General features: G+C 43.5%; 1 protein-coding gene across 7 annotated transcripts in view; it reads left to right on the forward strand.

The window, feature by feature from the left end:
• The window catches only part of disp1 (dispatched homolog 1 (Drosophila)), a 423869-nt gene that overhangs the window by 157911 nt on the left and 246964 nt on the right, over positions 1–18994 (forward strand). For 5 of the 7 annotated variants that reach the window (XM_041188528.1, XM_041188531.1, XM_041188532.1 and 2 more), the window contains one exon: positions 10186–10305. The exons of the other annotated variants lie outside the window; for them this stretch is intronic. The gene's annotated coding sequence lies outside the window, so the exon portion shown is untranslated. The remainder of the gene's footprint in view (positions 1–10185; positions 10306–18994) is intronic. 7 annotated transcript variants of the gene reach the window in all.

Genomic DNA, 18994 nt, shown 5'->3' on the forward strand with positions numbered 1-18994 from the left:
CACTTGGCCCTGGATCATTACGAGCAGTAACCCCAGTTAATCCATCCCACGATCATTTACCTTCCCGTCCAATGCACCCACCGGAGGCTAACCTTGCCATCTCCTTCTTGTTCAACTTGTCCCTCCTTCTGCTGTCCCTATGGGCTCTGCCAGTGGATCAACTCTCACCTCTCCACATCTTCCTCCAGAATGCACATTTACTTCTGAACATGGCCCTTGTCATCCGTGAACTTGTTGTGGATGATTGGATTGATAGCATGGCCATTACAGAAACCTGGCTGAGGACTGATGACATTTTCCCCTTGAATGAAGCTTTGCCACATGGCTATATCTCCCATCACTTGTCCTGTCAATATGGTTGCAGTGGCAGCATGTTGCTTATCACCAGATCACACCTTGGCCTGATCCCCTACTCCTTTGGCAGCTCCTCACCTTGTTCCACCCCTTCAGTCTTTCAAAATCATTATTTTTTATTTGCCTCCCAAGCACAATAGAAGTTTTCTCACCGAGCTATCTTCACTGCTTTCCTCCCTCAGCCTCTGCACTGAATGACTTCTCATCCTCAGTGATTACTCCATCTCAACTCATCATGCTCTCTGTCCTCTGAATTATCCTCCCTAAGTCTCTGTCTATATGTAAATTGCCCAACTCATATACATGACCATTCCTTGCTATCTAACATGTTCTTGCTAATCGTATCATAATCAATTTCAGTACAGATAAGGCCTTCTTTATTCACTTCCTTGAATCACTCAGCAGCCATATCCCTCTTCCTCACCCCAACCCTGATTGCATCCTTCCATCTGCAAGAGATGATGGAAATGCAGCCTCAAAGTTTTGGTGAAGTCAGATGAGATTGTCTGCTGTGCTTCTTTGATGGCTGAACAAGCCAATTCTGGAAAGGCAAAGTCTGCCACAAGTGAAAGCATGAGGTTGTCCGTTGAAGCTTCTGAAAACACATATCATTGTGATGAATTCCTGCCCACAGCTGGTGTCGGCATTTGCATCAATCATTAGCTAGAGTTTCCCACTTGTCGTGATTGAGAGTTTCCTACTTGCATGCCTGGCATGTTTGCTTTAAAGAGGAATGCTTTATTGGTGACTTTGTCTGTCCACCCGGTGCCAAGAATGTGATGTAGATACCGGAGGTGGAAGTTATTGAGCCTTTTTTCTTGTTAGGTATACGTTATCTGGGTTTTGCTGCCATACAGCAGTATGCTGAGGATACAGGCCTTGTGCATAAGCATCTTAGTCCTGCAGGTCAGTTTGTTGTTTTTCCATGCACATTTTGTTAGTCGGCCAAACTGCTGCCTTTCCAATGCACGTGCTGAGCTCTTCGTCAAGAGAGAGTTTGTCTGTCACTGTAGATTCATTGTAGCAGAACTTTCTGACAGCCTCAATGCTGTGTTGTTCATTCTGATCACACGGCCCAACCCTACTTCCTTCAGTATCCATCCCTTGAAAAAGCTATCCTCCAATTCACTTACAACTGTAATCTCAAAATCCCAGTTATCTAGCCTTTGGCCCTTTGTTTGCTACAATATTTCAGCAGCTACTGATTTACTCAACTGTACTCTCACCACCTTTGATATCCTAGTCCCCAATAAAAACCATTACTCTCTCTCACCCAGGCCATTCCCCTGGTACAGCCCTCATCTCTGCTCCCTTAAGCTCAAGGGACGCAGATTTGAAAGGATGTGGCAGACAACTGGTTTAGCCATTGACCGCCAGATCTGGCTGGTCTCCTGTTCTAAGCTGCTCATTATTCCAGGATCATCCTGGAAGGCAAAGATAACTCTCAGCTTTTTTTCTGTACAATAAGCCATCTACTTAACCCCTCTCCTCTGTCCCCTCCACCTTCACCCCCCCGGACTTCTTTGTCACTAAGATCGAGACTATCCGATCAGCTGCCTCTGCTGCGTCCCTTCCACTAGCTCACCAGCCAGACTTCCTTTATTGTTCCCCCTGCTCTAACTCTGAATTCACATCTTTCACTAGTTTCTATCCTATCCCTCATGCCTTTTCTGAGCTCAACTTGTCCATGAGACCTACCTCCTGTTTCCTTGATCCTATTCCCACTAAATTGCTGATCACCCAACTTTCCTGGCCCCCATGTTAGCAGATATAGTAAATGGTTCTTTCTCTGCATATGTTGCCCCTCTCTCTTTTAAATCTGCTGTCATCATCCCTCTCAAAAAAACCAACCCTTGACCCCCATGTCCTTGTAGACTACCGTCCAATCTCCAACCTCCAACCTTCCTTTCCTCTCCCAAGTTGTCGCCTCTGAAATCCATTCCCATCTTTCCAAGAACTCCATGCTCGAAAACTCTCCAATCAGGTTCTACTTCTACCACAATACCGGAAAAGCTCTTATAAATGTCACAAATTGCATCCTATGCGACTGTGACAAAGGTAAACTTATTCTTCTCAACCTGTCCACAGCCTTTGATGAGGTTGACCACACTATCCTCCTCCAATGCCTCTCCACTGTTGTCCAGCTGTGTGGTCTGCTCTCATGTGGTTCCATTCTTATCTATCTAATTGTAGCCTGAGAATCACTTGCAATGGCTTCTCTTCCTGCTCTCACATCCTGTGTTTCCCCAATGATCTACCCTTGGGCCCCATCCTCATCTACTTACTGCCCCTCAGCAACATAATCCAAAGGTATTGAATTGGAGTTTCGCTCATGAAGTGGGACGTTTGAATCAGAAGATTCCCCGACTCGGCAGACCGTCTCCATATAAATGGCCTCTGCACGCCCTATTTTCGTTCCGGCAAGGTGAGGGCAGGATCGAGTTGAGTCACCTGACCCTGGAAGCAGATCGGATGTTGCCAAGGAGACGTGAGTGCCACGGCGGGCTGATTAGAAGGCCCGCCTTGGTTCTCTGAAACTTCGTCCCGGCTGTATTAAAGGCTGTTAGGCCCTCTGGCTCTCATCCCTCACATGCCTTCACACCTCCTCATGCTGCCCCCCCAAACTCCCATGCCACCTCTATTCCCTATCTGTTCCCCCTCCATGCCCACTCACACAGTATGCACTATGTACAGAACCAATGAGCCATATGATAATAGTGACAAATTTTGAAATGCTGATTGAAAACAACACCCTTTCAGAAATCTGCTTTGAAAATACTGCGGTTCTTACACTGCTATCAAAGTATATCAACTGTATCAACAGAAACAGATGACCAGATATCTCTCTCATGGTTGTAATGATCCTGGACCAAACCCCAAAAGATTTTAGTACGATCAGGTTAGGGGCCAGTAACTTTTTCTTTAAAATAGACAAAATTTGAGATCCCAGGTGTTTGCCAAAAGAAAAAAGCCACAAAGTTCCACAGTTTTTGAACAAACAAAATAAACTTCAAAGTCAGAAAAGTAAAACAATTTACAATATCTTTCTTGTTTTCTAACATTCTGAATTAACGTGAGGTAATAACAGGTAAACTAGTTGAACACACTGTATTGCACAATAAATAATAGATGCCACCAAAATAGATCCTACAGATTTCTCAGTAACCCACCCAGACCTTAGTATTCACCTGAGTTACACAACCCCATTAAAACTCTGCCTTCCTTATGAGGGTTTGCAAATCTTCACTCTTCCCTTTTGAATATCTAGCCTCGGAATTCCCTCCAAAAGTCGCCCAGATTCGGACTGCCTTGATGAGTGCACACCTCCTGATGGTTTAATCTCTTCTCCTGAGGGGTCTTGACATGGTGGATGTGGAGAAGATGTTTCCTCTTGTGGGAGATTCGAGAACTAGGGATCATTGTTTAAAAATAAGGTGTTACCCATTTAAAACAGAGATGAGGAGAAATTTTTTTTGGTGTCGTGAGTCTTTGGAACCCTTCCTCAGAAGGTGCTGGTAGCTGAGTTTTTGAATATTTTTAAGGCAGGGGTAGATAGAATCTTGATGAGCAAGGGACTGAAGGGTTATCGGGGGTAGGTGGGAATGTGGAGTTGAGGTTACAATCAGATCAGCCATAATATTGAATGATGGAGCAGGCTCAAGGAGCCGAGTGGCCTATTACTGCTTCTAATTTGTATGTTTGTTTCTGAAGCTACTTCCACTGGCTTCTCGAGGCTGCACTTCAGCACCAACTCACTGGCACAGCTGCAGCTCTTTAACCATGCTGAGCAGAATGCCACTGCTCCAAAGAGTTACCTATGCCCCAACAGCTTGCAGCATGGAGTCACCAACCTTCCACTGCCTTTCAGCTCTCCAGGGCTTCTCCTGAGCCCTCACTGCTTGGGGCCTGCCAACCTCAGTACCCTTTGCCCCAAAGGCCTGCAACATGGAATCACCAAATGGCTCCCAAGGCTTCTTTTGAGCATCAACTGCATGGAGCTACCAAATGGTTCTCAGGGCTTCACTGAGCCCCAAACCCAGCTCTTCAGAGCAAACAGAGGCACTTTAGCTGCATGAAGCTTCTTCCCTCTGCTCCTGACTCTCTGACTGACCAAAACCGACTGACCCTTGAGCTGCTCTTCACTGATCAGGGTGTCCTATCAGAACACTCCAAGACCGTCCCGCCCTTCCTAGGCAGGATAAAATGTAAAATGTATTGGAACATCCTGTGCACTGAATGTTACAATCGCCACAGGTGCTAGCTTATAAAGCATGCAGGGACAAAAAAAATTTCATGTCAAGGTAGCCTCATCATCAGTGTTTGGCTGAGCTCCAAGACTCATGGATTAGCTTAGCAGGTTGAAGTGTTAATTTCGATTGAAGGACATCTTTGAGGTTATAATAAGTTACCCTTTCTTTTGAATTGTTTTTTCAGTGTCTGTATGTTCATTTGGACAAGATTAAGAGTTGTGAAATGAGGATAAAGCATCTGTTATTGATACTATAATGTCTGACACTTTTATAGGGTTGTAAAAGCAGCAGTCTTTTACAAAGCAGATTTCTAAATGGGTGTTCTTTTTCATCAGCATTTCAAGACTCATTGATTCTGTACACAGTGCATACTGGGTGAGGGGCATGGAGGTGGCATGGGGGACATGGAGGGAGCATAAACAGACCTTTCAAAGGGTTCCCAAATTCAGTTTATGGTTCTAGACTCCTCTGAGGGGGGTGAACCACGAGTTCTTGAAGCTGGCCTGACTCGATGAAAATTGAAATGCCTGCAGTGCAATGGAACTGCCGAAGTAAGGAGCACAGAGTGCGGGCTCACTACTTGCACCCTTCTCCTGTGCCAGTTAAAGTCGCTGGCCCTGGGAACAGAGTGGGAATCCCGGGATCGATTCCCTTCGCCATTTTTAAAGGGTTTTCATATGTATGCTGATGATGACATCCTGCACTAACTCATCACTACCTCTCTTGACTCCTCTACTACTGTGCTGCTCTAGCACATTACGTGTAAGTCAACTGCATCCAGTCCATTATATCCGTCATCCATTTCTCCGCTGACTTGCCTCTCCTACATACTCTATCGATCTTTCCTTCTAATAATTATCTCCATCTACCGTCTGTTCTAATGATGTGGTCAAAGTATTGTATATTTTTCTCTTTGATGTTATGCATTAATTTCTTCTTTTTTCCAGCCATTTCCAGCACTTTATCCTTGGTCTTTGTCTGTGTGGGATATGAGGAACATCCTTCCATATGTCCATATCTCACATGCATTCAACTTATCAATAGTCTCTTTGTTGTTGATATCTCCCTGACATATAATATAGATGACAAAACGTAGTACTTTAGTATTCTTTTCCTAAGATTCAGATTCAGTTTCTTTGCTTTTAAAATGCCCTTCATTGTGTCATTCATGAAACTGCATGTTTTATGCTCTGTTTCAATCTTTCCCAGTGCCTTCCAGTTGTTTCCTCCTCACTAAGCTATTCGTCTGTCACTTCCGGAAGTAAAGCTCCATACTTGTTAGTAACCTCCACAGCATATTTCTTCTTCACACCTAGACCCAGTCTGTCTAGGTTGGCTTGGTGTTTCATGGGATTTCTTTTTGGGATTTTCATCTTGATCTTCATCTTCATCATAAGGAGGCAGTGATCTGAATTGATGTCTGCACCTGCATAAGTGAAGACATTTTTGATGCTGTTCTTGTATCTCTCCCTGATCATCAGAAAATCTATTTGATTTCTGTGAACATCTCCTGGACACCTCTTGCTGCTGCACCTTCTGATCCATTGATTGAGTAATGAGTTCCTCTATCTTAGCTGCTGGTCCATGTTTCATGCACTCAAAAAGGCTGGTGTCCCTCATACAGCATCTTGTGAAATTGCTGTTCCCCTCATTTAGTCTAGTACTTCAGTCCCAGGGTGTGCCTGCTGGTGTGCACTGCCAGCTCTTTGGCGACATCTCAGTAAGAGTTGCATGGGAGACCAGTGATTCTTTTCCACGCCCGTGCTAACATGGATATGCGGCTGACAGGGGTACAAAGGGACTACCGATCATATACTTCACCATACACTGCATGGCTAAATTATCAGACTGTTTATCCAACATGCAGTACTGGATAAGCAGAAATTTCCTCCAATTGAATATTGGGAAGACTGAAGCCATTGTTTTTGGTCCCCCACTTCACACTCCACTCCCTAGCTACTGACTCCATCCCTCTCCTTGACAACAGCCTGAGATTAATTCAACCTACTTGCAAACATGATGTCACGATTGATCTCGAGATGATCTATTCTTTCATGGGATGTGGGTGTCGCTGGCAAGGCCAGCATTTGTTGCCATCCCTAACTGCCCTTGTACTGAGTGGCTTGCTAGGCAATTTCAGAGGGCAGTTAAGAGTCAACCATTGCTGCGGATCTGGAGTCACATGTAGGCCAGACCAAGCCAGATAAGGATGGCAGATTTCCTTCCCTAAAGGGTATTAGTGAAGCAGATGGGTTTATATGACAATTAATGATCGTTTCATGGTCACCATTACTGAGACTAGCTTTATATTCCAGATTTATTAACTGAATTCAAATTCCACCAGTTGGTGGTGGGGATTGAACCCAAGTCCCTAGAGCATTAGCCTGGGTCTCTGGATTACTGGTCCAGTGACATTACCACTACGCCACCATCTCCCCCAACCTCATATTTGAGCCATCCCTAAGAGCGCCTACTTCCATCACTGTACCATTGCTTGACTTTGCCCCTGTCTCAACTCATCTGTTACTGAAACCCTCATTCATGCCTTCGTTACTTCTAGACTCAATTATTCCAACACATTCCTGACTCTCACTGTCCTGATGCCCAGTGCTCGCTGATCTAATTTGGCTCCTGGTCAAGCAACATCTTGACTTTAAAATCCTCATCCTTATTTTCAAATCCCTCCATGGCCTTTCCCTTTCCTATCTCTGTAATCTCCTCCAGCCCCACAATCTTCCACAATATCTGTACTCTCTAATTCTGGTATCTTGTGCATTCCCAATTATAATTGTTCTACCTTTGGTGCCCATGCTTTCAGTTGCCTTGGTACCAGGCCCTGGAATTCCCTCCATATTTCTCTCCGCCTCTTGATCGCACTTTTCCTACTTTAGACACTCGTTAAAACATTCCACTTTGACCATGCTTTTGGTCCTGTGACCTAATATGTGGCTCGGTATCATTCTTTGTTTTATCATGCTCCTGTGAGGTGTCTTCGGACATTTCATTACATTTCAGTGGAAGCGCAATCATTGAGCAGGTTCAAGACAGAAATCGATAGATTTTTGGAGACAAGTGATATAATGTGATATGGAGATGATGCGGGAAAGTGACATTGAGGTATATGATCAGACATGATCTAATTGAATAGTGGAGCAGGCTCGACAGGCCGAATGGCCTACTCCTGTTCCTATTAAAGGTGTTATATTAATGCATGTTGTTGTTAAGTGATGCACAGTTTTAACTAGCATCAGTAGTAGGGAAAATGCTAGAGCCTATTGTAAAGGATGTGATAACAGGACACTTAGAAAATGTCAACGGGATTAGACAAATTCAAAATGGAGTTATGAAAGGGAAATCATGTTTGACAAACCTGCTGGAGTTTTTTGAAGTTGTAACTAATAGCTTCGATAAGGAAAAACCAGTGGATGTGGTGTATTTGCATTTTCAGAAAGCTTTTGATAAAGTCCCACATAAGAGGTTGGTGTGCAAAATGAAAGCATGTGAGAATGGGGCTGATATATTTGCATGGATTGAGAATTGGTTAGCAGACAGGAAGAAGAAAGTAGGAATAAATGGTTCTTTTTCGGAGTGGCAGGTGGTGACTAGTGGGGTACCGTAGGGATCAGTGCTTGGGCCGCAGCTGTTTAATGATTTGGATGAAGGAAACACAAAGTCATAGAATTTTAATGGCACAGAAGGAGGCCATTCGGCCCATCGTGTCTGCACCGGCTCTCCAAATGAGCATTATGACCTAGTGCCATTGCCCTGCATTTTCCATGTACCCTTGCATATTGTTTCTGTACAAATATTCATCTAATGCCCTCTTGAATGCCTTGATTGAACCTGCCTCCACCACACTTCCAGGCCCGAACCAATCGATGTGTGAATAAGTTTTTTCTCACGTCACATTTGCTTTTTTTGCAAATCACTTTAAACCTGTGCCCCCTCGTTTTCAATCCTTTTACAAGTGGGAACAGCTTCTCCCTATTTACTTTGTCCAGTCCCCTCATGATTTTGAGCATCTCTATCAAACCTCCTCTTGGTCGCCTTCTCTCCAAGGAGAACAGTCCTAACCTCTCCAATCTATCCTCATAGCTTAAGTTTCTCATCCCTGGAACCATTCTTGTAAACCTCTTCTGTACTCTCTCCAATGTATTCACATCCTTCCTATAATTTGGCGCTCAGAACTGTACACAATATTCCAGCTGAGGTCTAACGAGTGTCTTATATAAATTCAGCATAAACTCCTTGTTCTTGTTCTCTATGCCCCTATTAATAAAGTCCAAGGTACTATATGCCTTCTCTCCACATGTTCTGCCACCTTCAATGATCTATGCACATATACACCCAAGCCTTTCTACTCCTGTACCCTCTTCAAAATTTCACCCATTATTTTACATTGTCTCTCCATGTTCTGCCAAATTTAATATTTCCAAGTTTGCTGATGACACAAAACCAGGTGGGAATGTGAGTTGTGAGGAGGATGTAAAGAAGCTTCAAGACAGTTTAGACAAGTTGAGTGAGTGGACAAATACATGGCAGATGCAGCATAATGTGGATAAGTGCGAAGTTATCCACTTGGGTAGAAAAACCGAATGGCAGAGTATTATTTACATGGCAATAGATTAGGAAATGAAGATGTACAAAGGGACCCGGGTGTCCTTGTACACCATTCGCTTACAGCAAGCTTGCAGGTGCAGCAGGCAGTTAAGGCAAATAACATGATGACCTTCATTTCAAGAGTATTTGAGTACACGAGCAAGGATGTCTTACTGCTGCTGTGCAGGGCCTTGGTGAGACCGCCCCTGGAGTGCAGACCTGTGCAGTTTTGGTCTCCTGCCCCAAGAAAGGATATACTTGCCATAGGGGGAGAGCAGTGAAGGTTCACCAGACTGATTCTTGGGATGGCAGGATTGTCATATGAGGAGAAATTGAGTCGACTAGGCCTGTATTCACTGGAGCTTAGAAGAATGAGAGAGGATCTCATTGAAACATATAAAATCCTGATAAGGCTGGGCAGATTGGATGCAGGGATGATGTTTTCTCTGGGGGGGGGGGGGTCTAAAACAAGGGGTCACTCTTGTGATATGGGCTAGGCCATTTAGGATGGAGATGAGAAATCTCTGCATTCAGAGGGTGGTAAACCTATGGAATTCTCTATCACAGAAGGCTGTGGAGGCTAAGTCAATGAATATATTTAAGAAGGAAATAGATTTCTAGACACTAAAGGTGTCAAGGGGTATGGGGAGAGAGTGGGAGTATGCCATTGAGATAGAGCATCAGCCATGATTATATTGAATGGCGGAGCAGCTTGAGGGACCGAATGACCTACTCCTGCTCCTATTTTCTATATGTTTCTAATGGATAACTGGTATACTTTCCCTTGCATCACCAGCAGTATTGAAGCCAATTTCTCTACGGCTACCTAGGCTGAGATTAGTTAATCAAATTTGGAACCTTCTTGGTCTGTTTGGTTCACCTCCTTGCTGGCTTTATCAACTGAGCCATTGGGGGAAGTAGTCATCAAGATATTTATTGCTAACAACACACTCACTCTCCTTTCTCTGTTCCCCTTTGATAGCTCAACAGCCAAGGACACGCCATGTCAGCAATTTTAGCCATATGTCATTGTCATTAAGGAATTTGGGTTTGGATTCAAGGCCCATCATCCAGTGTTGGAAAGAGTGAGACAACAGAAGAGGTAAAGAAGTTCTGACACCTACACATTCAGTTGGAAGTTAATAATTTTAGCTCACATATTACCCAAAAGTGACCCGCTTTCCCAAGAGTGGTATGTTAGCATTTGAACTACTGTTAATGCCGCCACCACCACCACCAACCATGCGCCCCCGCGCGCGCACCCCCCCCCCCCCAACAAGCCTGCAAACAGCCATATTGGTTTGTGAAGTGAGTCTGTTATGTAAGACTGAATTGTACGCATCACTCTGAAATTATCCAATGCGTTTACTAAAGAAGTGCTAAATCAACAGTTTTATTTTAAGATTTTGAAAAGCATTTTGCTGCAGAATTTCACTCTGTTAATGTGAGGTGTCTCTGTTTCTTTCATTTATTTGCTCAAAGTACTCAATTTAAAAGAAATAATTTTTCATTAACAAAAGTCCCAATTTAGATGGTGTCATTCTCTTTGTCTTAGAACAGTTGTAGTCATCAAAAAAGAGGATTTTATTTGAGATCCAATTTAATTTGTTATGGTCTGATGGCAGCTTTTCTGAGTAAAGAAATTGCCTGTTGTGGGACGATGGGAATGGATTATAGAGTCTGACCAGTTAAGCTGTGTGACAAATGAATACTGCTTTTGGTATGTCCTGTGCTGTTTTAATGTTGTACATCTGTTGGTTCGGTCATATTACAAGTTGGCAAGGAGTGCTTCGTGTGAAATAATAGCTGTTTTTTCTGTTCTCTTGAAATTCTTAACCCATGAAGGCTGCGGATTGTTTGAGGTAAACATGATTTTGTTTATGGGAAACTTGTATGTTTTATGAGATTATGTTTGAATTCACTGCCTTTATTTAAGGCTCCAGTCTCTTTGTTCTGTTGTTGTGGTCACCTCAATCATACTTATGGCCAGACTCCAGAAAAAGCAAGAAGATTAACCTGGTATTTAAGATATAAAAATCATTGCCCAGTTTCTCCCCGGTTCTATTTTCTCCTCTCCTTTTGTGGAAGTGGGTGCCTCAAGCTGATTGTAGTTTTACTCCAGGTCATCTTTCACCACTGTCAGCCAGAGCTCAGTTGTTAGCATTCTCGCTTCTGAATTGCAAAGTCCCAGGTTCAAGCCCCAAAATCAAGTTTGACACTCCAATGCTGTACGGAGGGAGTATTGCACAGTTGGAGGTGCCATCTTTCAGATGAAATGTTAAACTGACGCCTCATCTGCCTGCTGGGGTGAATGTACAATATTGAAAAAGAGCAGGGGAGTTATGCCTGGTGTCCTGGCCAATATTTATCCCCCAATCAACATCACTGAAATAGATGATCTGGTCATTATCACATTGCTGTTTGTGGGAGTTTGCTGAGCACACATTGGCTGCTGGGATTCCCTATACCACAACAGTAACTTCACAAAGTATTTCATTGGTTGATCAAGGTTATGCAGTACCTGTTGAGAAAGCATTTGACAAGGTACCATAAGGAAACTTGTTAATAAGGTGGAATTAAGAGGAAAGCAGCAGTATGGATATGGAATTGGTTTAGTGATGGAAAATGGTGATGGATGGATGGTTTTCAGACTTGGGTTTGCAGTGCTGTACCTCAAGGGTCAGTTTTGGACCCATTACTTTTTTTCACTTTTTGTAAACAATCTAGACGTGGTTGCAGGGAGCAGCATTATAAGATTTACAGTAGAAAATTGGCAATGTAATAAATAGTGATGAGGGTAGTTGTCGAATTCAGAATGACATAGATCGGATGGTAAAATACGCAGGATAATGGAGTTCAATGCACAGAATTGTGAAGTGATGCATTTTGAGAGGATAGATATAGAAAGACAGTAAAGTATAAATGGGACAATTTTGAAAGTATAGATGAGCAGAGAAACCTTGGTGTCCATATATACAAATTATTAATGATAGGGCAAATTGATTATGTAGTTAAAAAGACATATGGGTACTTGGGTTTATAAATAGAAGAATAGTATACAAAAGGAAATAGATTGGAGAAGCTGATTCCATTGATTCCCTTCTCTCTCCCCCCCCCCGCCCCCGCCCCCATAAGGGAATATGCAAAGGTACATGAGGTTGAGGAAGTTACAGGTTTGCAGACAGAAAGCAGGGGGAGTGTGGATAACTGCTCTTTCAAAGAGTCAACACCAGCATAGTAGGCCAAATTGCCATCTCCTGTGCTACAAGTTCTGTGATTAACTGAAATAAACTGATGTGTTGCTGGAATTAAGACATTTAAGACCTCTGTATTAGACCGGAGTCCTGGTTCTCTAGATTTTGTGCTCAAGCATCTGAGTGGGACTTGAACCCTGAACCTTCAGAATCAGAGGCAAGACTGACATCTCAAACTCAACACATTCTTGGATGCTTCTTTAAGTTAACCAGTGATGGGGTTCTGTAAGTGTCCATAATCTACAGCCTTTGCTTCATGATTTATAACATCATCAGAATTCCTAGATTTGAATTATATTCTTGTATCTTTCCTCCCAGGCATCCATTATCCTGCCTCTCTATGCGTATTAATTCTGTGGTTTGATATACAGGACAATTGCTTAATGTACTATAGCAACTAGTCAGCTTTTTCTAGTGCAGCCAGAGCACATTATTAAATCAGAATATAAGTGAACTATTGTAGAGATGTCATCACATAATATATTTTAATACAGCAGAAAAGATTGAAATACTTTACAGCAGATTGGAAAGTTAATACAGCATTTGCTAACATTAAATCTATTTTCCTCCTCTCGTGTTTTGAACATGATCATGTTGCTAATTTAACTGATGCTTCTTGATGCTTCTGAATCCTTCTTCCTGATTTGCTGCCTTGCTCCTCACTCTTTGTGAAGGGAATAATTGGCTCTGCTTAAGTGCTTTCCCCTAAATTTCTAATCTTGTTTTACCTAGTCATCAACCAACAGAAGCAAAGACTATGGCGTAAAATTCAAGGGATAGTTAGGAGACTGAGAAGCATACCCTGTACGTCAGCTTAAGACGTTGATTGTGAAAAGAAATAGTGTGGAGGAGACGGCAAAGAAAGTAGAAGAAAGGATTTTATGCATCATCTCGTAATTCCTCAAACATCTCAAAGTACTTGAAGTGCAGAACTGACTGCATAGATAAAACCTGCAGTTATTCCCGCAAGCAGCAATGAGATGAAAGACCAGTTAATCTATTTTTGTTTTTCATTTTTACAAGAGGGAGGAATGTTGGCCAGGTGACCGAGAATTCCTTGCTGGGCTTTGAAATAGTGCCAAGGGATATGCATTGGCCAAATAAACAGGCAGACTGCAGACCTTGTTAAGGTCTCATTTGAAGGACTCACAATCATGAGCTGATGTACAGTGTATGCTCCTCAATCACCTTCTAACTAGCTCCTGAATTTTACACCATAGCTTTTGGTGACATGACATTCTCCTGATGCCCTAACTCTTTGTGGAGGGGAATAATTGGCTCTGCTTTAAGTGCTTTTCCATTAAATTTGTAATCTTGTTTTATCCAGTTGCTGTTGCCGAATTTTATTAATCGAGTGCCTAGTGTCACAATTTTAGTAAGAACTAATGGTTTAGCAGATATTCTGTCTTCCATTTGTGTATTGCTGAAAAAAGAGGCATGTTTAAGCTTTGTACTCATCAGGACATTTGCAAGAATACCAACGTAAGGGGAAAACAATTTATACTGTATGTGAAGAGAGTGCTGATTGGTTGGAAAGTGGTGTTGCCATGGAGAATGCACCAGTGTTGGTGACTGACAGCTAACTACCAAGCATTGTTTGAAATTTGAGCCAGGCAGCTTGATCCTGATTTGTCAGGGCATTGCCCTGAGGAATGAGTCACTGGCTGTCACTTACTTTATTTAGCTGGTAAAAGGCACCATGTATGTACATGTTCTTTGCAGACAGAAAGAACAGGGTCCTAAGAGTGACTGCCCTTGACATCAAGGCAGCATTTGACCGAGTAGGGCATCAAGGAGCACAAGCAAAACTGGAGTCAGTGGGAATCAGGGGGAAAACCTTCTGCTGGTTGGAGTCATACTGAGCAGAAAGGAAGATGATTGTGGTTGTTGGAGGTCAATCACAGCAGTTCCAGGACATCACTGCAGGAGTTCCTCAGGGTAATGTTCTAGGCCCAACCATCTTCAGCTGCTTCATCAATGACCTGCCTTCCATCGTAAGATCAGAAGTGGGGATGTTCACTGATGATTGCACAATGTTCAGCACCATTCACAACTCCTCAGATACTGAAGCAGTCCATGTCCAAATGCAGCAAGACCTGGATGATTTCCAGGGCTGACAAGTTGACAAGTAACATTCATGCCACAAAAGTGCAGGCAATGACCATCTCCAACAAGAGAGGATCTAACCATTGCCCCTTAACATTCAATGGCATTACCATCGCTGAATCCACGACTATCAACATCCTGGGGGTTATCATTAACCAGAAACTGAACTGGACCAGCTACATAAAGACTGTGACTACAAGAGCAGGTCAGAAGCTAGGATTGCATCGAGTAACTCACCTGACTGCCCAAAGCCTGTCCATCATCTACAAGGCACAAGTCAGGAGTGTGATGGGATACCCTCCACTTGCCTGGATGAGTACAGCTCCAAAAACACCCAAGAAGCTTGACACCATCCAGGACAAAGCAGCCAGCTTGATTGGCACCACTTCCACAAACATTCACTCCTCCATCACCGATGCACAGTGGCAGCAGTGTGTATCATCTACAAAATGCACTGCAGAAACCCACCAAGACTCCTTAGGCAGCACCTTCCAAACCCATGACCACAGGGACTACAGTGGTTCAGGAAGGCGGCTCACCATCACCTTCATGAGGGCAATTAGGATGGACGATAAATGCTGGCTTAGTCAGGGACGCCCACATCCTGTAAAACAAATGAATTTTAAAAAGCCAAATGTGCCACATTGCGAACCCAACTAACAACCTTAGGATTATTTAGCAAATGTCCAATTGCGGAATCACGTCTAATGTTGGACACTGTGTTTTGAATTTTGTAAGCACGGGCTGGTTGGGTACAGTCTGTACTCTGCCCAACGCGAACAGCAACCAGTGATTGGCCAGGTGGGATTCTTATAATTCCACACACTGTAAAATTGGTCTTATTGGCAACCTTGTAAATAGGGCCTGCGCTATTTGTTCACCATGCAAGCTTGATGCTGAAATAGGGAGCATTAAAGACATCTTGCGGCATAACAGCCTCACTGATTAGATCATTTTGCGCTGTATATCATGCAAACTCATGAGCAGACCTAAGGCTGTCACTTTCAGCCCTGAAAAGTGTCTTGTCTACCTTAGATTGCCCTAGATGGGCAAGATATCTCTCGAATTTAGCAACAGGTGACTTGGCTGCGACTTGGCAGTACCACGAGTGGTATTTGCCACTAACAGGATGATACTGTCAAGCCACAAAGACGTTCTGCCTATCACACAAATGAGTAAGGTGGTATATGAATTTCAGTGCCAGTATATAAGGCCGCGTACATCCCAAAGACTGGCGGCCAGTTTTCAATTCCAGATTTATTAATTGAATTTAAATTCCGGCAGCTACCGTGGTTAGCCTTGATTTTTGTGCTCCAGTCTTATACTAAAAGCACGAGTCATATGCACCCTCTCTAATTCTGTGGAACCAGCCTGCTGGGTGGACCATTGAAAGCCTTGAGCTTGACTTCCATGTCTTCAGTTCCAGCAGGTTCACAGGGATCTGCACACTCTACGTAGAAAAAAAATTGGAGGAAGCTGATTCCACTGATTTTGTTTTCATATAAGAGACTAGGTACAGGTACACAAAGCTGAGGACCCTTACAGGTTTATGGACAGAAAACGTGAGGGTGTGGAACTAAACATGACTACTCTTTCAAAGAGCCAACACAGGCATGAAATAGCCTCCTCCTGTGCTGCATGTTCCTATGATTAGCAATGCAGCAGTTTATTTTAGTTAGAATTAAAACACACAAGACCTCAGTATTGCACTGTGGTCTCCCTGTAATATTGTCATTGTCATGCCCTGTGATGACCCATCAATGTCACCTGACCATTCTTTGATACTTGCCTGTTTTTGGTCACAGGATATGATGTAACCAGTGTACCACGTGCAGTTGTATTTGTTTAAAAAATGGTCAAAGCTCCCTTTGTCCAGTTCTGTAATGTAAACAGTAAAAAGAAAGAATGAATTTGTATTTATATAGCACCTTTTATAATGTGATGTCACTTCAAACAGCCAGGGATGTACTTTTTGAAGTATAATGTTGTAACATAGGAAAACCTGGCAGCCAATTTGCACACAGCAAGGTCCTTGTTGTAAATGCATTTCTCCTTCTCATACTGTAAATGTGCAGAATATGTGTTGTGGACCAGCACTGAAAAGAGTTCGTGCTCTCCCTCTCTCGTGCTCTCCCTCTCTCGTGCTCTCCCTCTCTCGCGCTCTCCCTCTCTCGCGCTCTCCCTCTCTCGCGCTCTCCCTCTCTCGCGCTCTCCCTCTCTCGCGCTCTCCCTCTCTCGCGCTCTCCCTCTCTCGCGCTCTCCCTCTCTCGCGCTCTCTCTCTCGCGCTCTCTCTCTCGCGCTCTCTCTCTCGCGCTCTCTCTCTCGCGCTCTCTCTCTCTCGCGCTCTCTCTCTCTCGCGCTCTCTCTCGCTCTCTCTCGCGCGCGCTCTCTCGTGCGCGCTCTCTCTCTCTTTCTCTCTCGTGTGCGCTCGCTCTCTCTCGTGTGCGCTCGCTCTCGTGTGCGCTCGCTCTCTCTCGTGCGCGCTCGCTCTCTCTCGCGCGCGCTCGCTCTCTCTCTCTCGCGCGCTCTCTCTCTCTCTCTCTCTCTCGCGCCACTCTCACAAACAGCAATTAGAAAATGATCAGATAATTTGTTTTGATGAAGTTGACTGACGGTTAAATATTGCCCACTTCGAGATAGTACCATTGGATTTTTATAACCCCCTGAGAGGGCAGATGGATCATAAGACCATAAGACATAGGAGCAGAAGTAGGCTATTCAGATCATCGAGTCTGCTCCGCCATTCAGTGAGATCATGACAGGGTTTAGTTTAATACCTCATTCAAAAGCCAGCACTTTTGACAGTTCAGTACTTCCTCAGTACTGCACTAGGTTGTCTGCCTAAGTCACTTTTTTCCATGGTTCTTATGATCATTAGTTACTTGGTAGTGACTCCAGTTAACTATTTTAAACTTATGACATGATTTCAGAAGTTTATAAGATTCTCATCTAAAGTTCTACAGGAACATGGTGAGTTACTACACCAGCTGTATTTTCTTGCCCGCGCTGCTTATTCTGCAAAGTGATGTTTTGGATACATACCGTACCCTTTATACTAGTTAATCCATGATGCTTCCTGCTCACTCTTACTTAATCTTTTTGTAGTAAGTTAGTCATTTGCACTGTTAACCATAAAACCTACATTGTTACCTGAAGAGGCGCTGGCATAGTGTATTGTCACTGGACTAGTATTCCAGAAACCCAGGGTAATGCTTTGAATCCCACCAAGACAGATGGTGAAATTTGAATTCATTAAAAATCGGAAGTGTGCCCGCCAACAATTAAACAGGCAATTAAGCCCATTAAGGAGGTAATTGTCAGATTTTACATGGCCCTTGCGCTTTTACGGTTGGCAGACGGGCCAATTGGCCAGGCGGCCTTCACGTTTTCACTTCATACTCGATCCAGGGCAGGATAGAATGTCCAGGAAGAAATAAAATAAAAGATATTTTAGGGCTGAGGTGTTATGAATTCTGCTGTCAGTTGCTTGAATTTATATTACACAGAGAGTTTATGGATTTTTTTGTGAAAATTTCATTGGACCAATGCTGCAGCTCCACAAGGCAGTTGTCAGCCGTCAGGGATTTTGTTGGAAGCGCCGGCCTGCACCCTCACTTCTCCCGCTGGCCGCCCTCTTCCCGACCCCCTCTAGCAGCACTGAACCTCTCTCAGCACGCGTTGCATGCTGGCTGCCAGTTAATTGGCCAGCCAGTGTGAAATCGCATTCAGGGTCCGATCACAGCCAGACCTGGAAATTGCGGCTGCTTCCGGGCCCACCGATCAAGCGTGCCTGATGTGCGCAAAACTTAGGCCTAGCTGCTGGAGTTACCTAGATTTGGCACTGTGCTAATCCTTTGGCATCTTGAAACTCTGACAGTGGAAGGTTTCTTTTGGTATTGTAATATAATGCAAGGAGCATGTGGCTTGTACTTTTGATTGTGATCATTAAATGTCAACAATTTTGGTCGTGCAGAGGTTTTTAACAATACATGTGGGCTCCAGACTGCTGATTTGTAGTCAGTCCCATGAGCAGCCAATGCAACTATGATTCATTGGTAAATATGTCAATTTATGCAAATATAATAATTTCGCCAGCAGTGATTTCACACATTAAACTGTATACTCAATTCATCCCTGATCAGTTTCAACCACAACTCAAAGGGCCATAGGGTTGAAGGAGGGTACAGGGATAGAGAGGGGCAAGGCCATGGAGGGATTTGAAAACTAGATTCTCTTCTCTGCTATACTTACACAATCTTAAGCTGCCATTTAGGAGTCATGTTATCAGATCTTACACTAACACTATTGTACAGCTAGAATAACATGCATGTTTGAAACATAATGCGAAATTGTTTAAACAAATAGCAGTCATGAACAGAATAAGTTTTGAGGATATAGTTTACGGGAAAAAATGCCACTTGTTTCACTCG

Source organism: Carcharodon carcharias, chromosome 5 (assembly GCF_017639515.1).
Source record: "Carcharodon carcharias isolate sCarCar2 chromosome 5, sCarCar2.pri, whole genome shotgun sequence".
NCBI classification, from domain to species: Eukaryota; Metazoa; Chordata; class Chondrichthyes; order Lamniformes; family Lamnidae; genus Carcharodon; species Carcharodon carcharias.